The sequence below is a fragment of the Saccopteryx leptura genome, chromosome 9 (genome assembly GCF_036850995.1).
Source record: "Saccopteryx leptura isolate mSacLep1 chromosome 9, mSacLep1_pri_phased_curated, whole genome shotgun sequence".
Taxonomy (NCBI): domain Eukaryota; kingdom Metazoa; phylum Chordata; class Mammalia; order Chiroptera; family Emballonuridae; genus Saccopteryx; species Saccopteryx leptura.
Genome location: NC_089511.1, coordinates 12,442,071 through 12,447,592, shown reverse-complemented (window position 1 = coordinate 12,447,592; position 5,522 = coordinate 12,442,071). Strand labels below are relative to the sequence as shown.

Genomic DNA, 5,522 nt, shown 5'->3' with positions numbered 1-5,522 from the left:
ACCTTTCCGCTTGCAAACATGGCAATTCTATATAAATGACACGCCTATCCAGATTGTTAGAAGGAAATATTTTCTAATGTAAACCCAAGCCGGAAATCAAGCCAAGATATCCTTTCTATATTAAATTGTTCTATTGCTCTTTTTAAAGCAGTTGCATGGATTTCAAAGAACCTTCTCTGTTTCCTTCACTCTGAACAGAGGAATTTTCTTAGACTAATTCAACCCTTCTGACAAAATCCTTCTAGGCAATTGCTTTACTGCCTTGGGAATGTGTTTCAGAGGAGAAGTCTGAGGCCAGCTGTAGTGGGTTCTCCCCCTGGGTTCCCTCCTACCCTGGGTTCCCCCTCCCACACACAAATGTATATAGGACATTGTCTTCCTTAAAATAAATATTAAAAGGATTTGTCTAGGTACCCATTAATTCTATTAAATTCATTGGCTAATTTCTTTTAATCCGGCTATCTCATTTTTGTCCAGCTTTAGAAAGATACTCTAAATTATTAATAGAAGCATGTTTTCCCCAAAAAAGGGTTTTAAACTAGTCATTAAGTATGTTGATTGTAGGTTTTCTCCCAATGTCCTTTATCAAACTGAAGAATTTTCCTTTTATACAAAATCGCAGAGAGTTACCCTGATGGAGATTGAGTTTTATCATCACCACAAATGTACCACTTTTTTTCAGAATGGAGAAACAACCTTGAAGTTTCACTTCAATTGATAAAGCTGACTCATACCCCAAATTAAACATTTCCTAAAAATGCCATCCAACGTCTGGAAGGGTCGTTTTATTTTCAGGGCACATATTTTAGAGTGGCATGACATTTTCTTCGAGTCTTGTTTTATGTTGTAAAATATTGCACTAAAACTGAAGTTAAGGGTAACAGACTTTCAGGGCTTACTGTTTTAAGAAGGAATGTATCTCAGCTTTGTCCTTCTATGCAAAATGAAAAGTCCCCAGAGTACAGACATAATGTTTTAATAAGAGCTAATTTCAGTTCAGCATGTGGTCACCGCCTTTTTGGCAGGACATGGGCTGGGAGAGAAGGAAATTTAACAAAAAGTTTCTCTAATTATAATGCCATGAATAACTAATATACTTTTGAAAATGAGGGAGCCTTAGGGTCAGATACAAAATGTTCTTTGATTACTATTGTTTGATACTAGTGAAAACTCTGGTGTTGGCCAATGGGCGTGCTAAGGTCACAGGCTGAGAACAGTGCCCTTTGATGGGCACTACCAGAGCCCTAAGTGCACTTCAACCTTGTGCCTTCATACTAGAAGTCTCTCCAGGTTGGTACTTTGAACATGACCTTGGCCATTGTCACTTGCAGGCAACCAAACGACAGTCACTCGCAGCCTCCTCACAAATCTGCTTCCTCCTTCTGTTTTCTGAGCATATGCGTGTCTTTAAGTCCTTATGCCATTTGTCATTTATTTTCTTGCACTGAATACATTGTAACGATCACATCTGACAGATCACAGATGAAATTGGTCACAGAGAAACTAGCTTTCAAAGATCTCTTTTGGATCTTCTTTTTAATTAAATGTTGTAAACAAGTTGACACTGAAAATTATGAAGTCTTTTCCTCTTTCCCCAAAATGGACAAAGGAAAGAAGTAGGTGGGAAAAGAAGAGAAGGAAGGACAGAAATAACAAAAAAAAGAACAGACATATAATTTGAATGAAATCTATTATATATTTGCTGAGCACTATGCTAAATGGTTAAATGTATGTTTCCATTTTGATTTTATTCCACTGAATGGAAAGAATAATTGCATCTGAACATTGAACTTTAAAAAATGTGAACAATGTTGAACACGTCTTACTCTTATCTCCCCTCAAAACAGACAAGCAAACAAACAAAGAACTAAGCTTTTTTTTTTTTTTTTTGAGAGAGAGAGAAAGACAGACAGGGACAGACAGAAAGGGAGAGAGATGAGAAGCATGAACTCATAGTTGTGGCACCTTAGTTGTTTATTAATTGCTCTCTCATATGTGCCTTGATGGGGGGTTGGGGGTGGGGCTACACTGAGCCAGTGACCTTGGGCCAGTGACCATGGGTCATGTCTATGATTCTGTGCTCAAGCCGGATGAACCTGCACTCAAGCTGGCAACCTTGGGGTTTTGAACCTGGCTCCTCAGCATCCCAGGCTGTAAGGCCAGTGGCCACCACCGTCATGGCCATGCAGGTTCTCATTGAATTCAGACAGATGGGAAAGAAACAGTGGAGTCAAAAAATGGTGGGCCATTCTTGTATTAAAGTCTCACACCGGCCGGCAAGCAAACAGGCAGGGAAAACACTTCTTCATTCAGAGCTCCCAAAACCCTGACTCATGCTCTGGTTCCACAACCAGGAGAATGTTCTCCAGTTTCTCCTAGAATCAAAGACCCCACCAGTCTCAGTGGAGCTCCCAAAGTCCCTCAGCTCTGGATCCCCATCTGCACGCCTTCTTGCTCTCTGCAGAACTGCCTGGGCCGTCAAAGACCCCTCCTCCAGCAAACATTGACAAACAGTGGCCCCCCCTAAGCAGGAATGCAATCAACTGCCTTGCTCTGAGGGCAAGCACACACATGGCTGACAAGCACCATTTTTTTTTTATCACTAAAAGTGAGCAAACTCAAAAAATACAAATTTTACAAACTCATTGGCCCAAAACTGGATGACACTCAATCCACTGCACCACCACCTGGTCAGGGCCATGTGTCATTTTCAGTCTTAAATTTCAGAAGGGCTTCCATATATATTAGCCATATCCAAAGTATGGAAATGTACTACTATAGAAGTCCACATTATTAGTACAAAAAACACAGGGAGAAAAATGAAATCAAGTCAAAAATACCCTACAGTGGTACCCTGAGATACGAGCAGACCAACATACGAATTTTTTTAAGATACAAGCTGCGACTCGGTCCGTATTTTTGCTCGAGAGCCCAGCGAAATTCCAAGATACGAGTCAGAATCAACTGGTCATGCTTCAGCACTTTTTAATGACACTTGTTTGTCACATTTTTGTAACATTTTAAAAGGCAGGCAAAAGCAAACCTCTTTGGATAGATTTTTATTCAAAAGTCCTGCAAGTGAAAGTGCCGAAAGTGCAGCCAAAAAGGCAAAAACAGGTGATGACTAAGTGAAAAGTACATAATGGTTAAATTTAAAGTTAAGAAAGTGCATTTTTTTACAATTAAGTTTTTGTGATTTTATTTTAAGTCAAGAAAGTGCAGTTTTAGTTGTGTTTAAAGTAAAGAAAATGCAGTTTTAGTTTACATTTAGTATTAAAAAAGTGCAGTGTTTTGTTTTTTTTTTTGTATTTTTCTGAAGCTGGAAACGGGGAGAGACAGTCAGACAGACTCCCACATGCGCCCGACCGGGATCCATCCAGCACGCCCACCAGGGGTGACGCTCTGCCCACCAGGGGGCGATGCTCTGCCCCTCCGGGGTGTCGCTCTGCCTCGACCAGAGCCACTCTAGTGCCTGGGGCAGAGGCCAAGGAGCCATCCCCAGCGCCTGGGCCATCTTTGCTCCAATGGAGCCTTGGCTGTGGGAGGGGAAGAGAGAGACAGAGAGGAAGGAGGGGGGGGTGGAGAAGCAAATGGGCGCTTCTCCTATGTGCCCTGGCTGGGAATCGAACCCGGGTCCCCCGCATGCCAGGCCGACGCTCTACTGCTGAGCCAACCAGCCAGGGCCAAAAAAGTGCAGTTTTAGTTTACGTGTCTACAGTGCCTACATCCCTCCCTCTGTCCCTCCTCCTCTGCCATTCACCTCCGTTAGCTGCACTCGTCTGTCTCCAAGGTAAGAATACAGTACTAATTAACACTTTTTTCTTTTATTTCATCTATTTTTTCATGCATTGGTAAAGTATACATGTGTTTCTTAATTAAAAACATGTCTTTTTTCATAATTTAGGTTGGTTTGGGGATGTTTCACAGGGCTGGAACAGATTAAATCTATTTCAGTTATTTTAAATGGGAGAAATTTGTTTGATATACAAGTTGACTGACTTACAAGCTCGGCTACAGAATGAATTAAACTCGTATCTCAAGGTACCACTGTAATTACCTGATAAAACACTCAGAAAGTACCTTTAGGTCTTACAGTTATAAGAGAACAGGACTACTCCCGTGGCTTAGATTAAGTGTCTATCTCTTCTTTTCTTGTAGATTTTTACACATTTTTCCCTTCTATTGTTTTTATACTCAACAGGTTCATCCTCTTTACCCAAAATCTGTTGTAGAAGGGGACAATTTCCCTTCCTTCTTATACACACTTGGCTGACTTGATATATCAATAAGCAGCCTAGTGCACTAGTGTTGACTCACTATAGAGATAGAATCAAGGAGCAACCCAAACTCAAATGGAGTAACGGCACACATAAGAATTATTCAGGTGGCCTTTCACTTTTCTTGTTTGAACAGTATGCACATTATACACTATTTATACAGTTTCCATTCCAATCCAATTACTGAGAGTTTCAAGGTCTTTCACGAATTTGTAGCTCCTTTTTTGGCCATAGCAATGTCTTTGTATTTTATTCTAAGAACAATGGGGATTTATTAGAAGACTTTATAAGGCCAATTTTTGTTGTTGTTGTTGTTACAGATTTCATGAAAGCGAAACTGTTGTACTTGCAAACTAAATGTAAATAAGACCTGCATGTTTTTCCCCTCCATGCAATTCCCTGTTATGGGTTTTACCGTCTTTGTTTCAGTTTCAACTAAGTTTGATGATTTCGAGTCAGTCTCTTTCCCTAACTTCTGTGGTCATTTTTCATTTGTATTTATCACCAACATTAGAATTCCACTATTGAATTTCTCTCTATTTATTTTTTAGTTTCTGACCACAGATTTTATGGCTTTTTTTAATGGTATACAACTCCTTGGCCTTTCATTTCCTTTGGTTGGAATTGTGCCATTTTATAGATTCCTACTCCTGCGTGAACCTAGGATTCAAGAAGCCGTTTTTAATCTCTTATTCACATCCCACAATATTCTCTAACCTTTATTGTCAAATTGGTTTTCCATTTCAGTACACAAAACATGAAGATGACAATTTCAGGGACAAAATAAAAAGACGAGAAACAATCTATTTTTAGTTTCTGGAGCTATGTTGTGTGGAAGTCACAAGATTTCATTATTCAAGACAAATTAAGATTTATAAAATTGCATTCCATCTACATGCATGGGCATGGTATTTGCAACTTCAAATTTATAACTATAGAAATGATCCCTGAAAGTACAGTCTTCTGCAAATTTATAAAAAGACAACATTACGTTTTCTTTTGGCTCTTAGAAAAGCCGTTCAAATGGTAATAAGCTGGAATTATCTTTTAAAAAGATCTCCTATTTTTCTATAAAATTACAGCAGGCTACTTTAAAAAAGTATTTCTGTCTCTCAGAAAAAATTGATCTATCATTATAATTGAGAAATTTTTTAACCTAATCTAATGAAGGTACCACTTCCCTTATGTTAAAAACAAAGAACTGATTTTTTTTAAATAACTGATTTTAAAACATCTATCTATAAG

General features: G+C 39.0%; 1 pseudogene; it reads right to left on the bottom strand.

Annotated features, from left to right (window-relative positions):
• Positions 1–5,158: 5,158 nt before the first annotated feature.
• Positions 5,159–5,240, bottom strand: LOC136381577 (small nucleolar RNA U3; annotated as a pseudogene).
• Between the last annotated feature and the right edge of the window lie 282 nt (positions 5,241–5,522).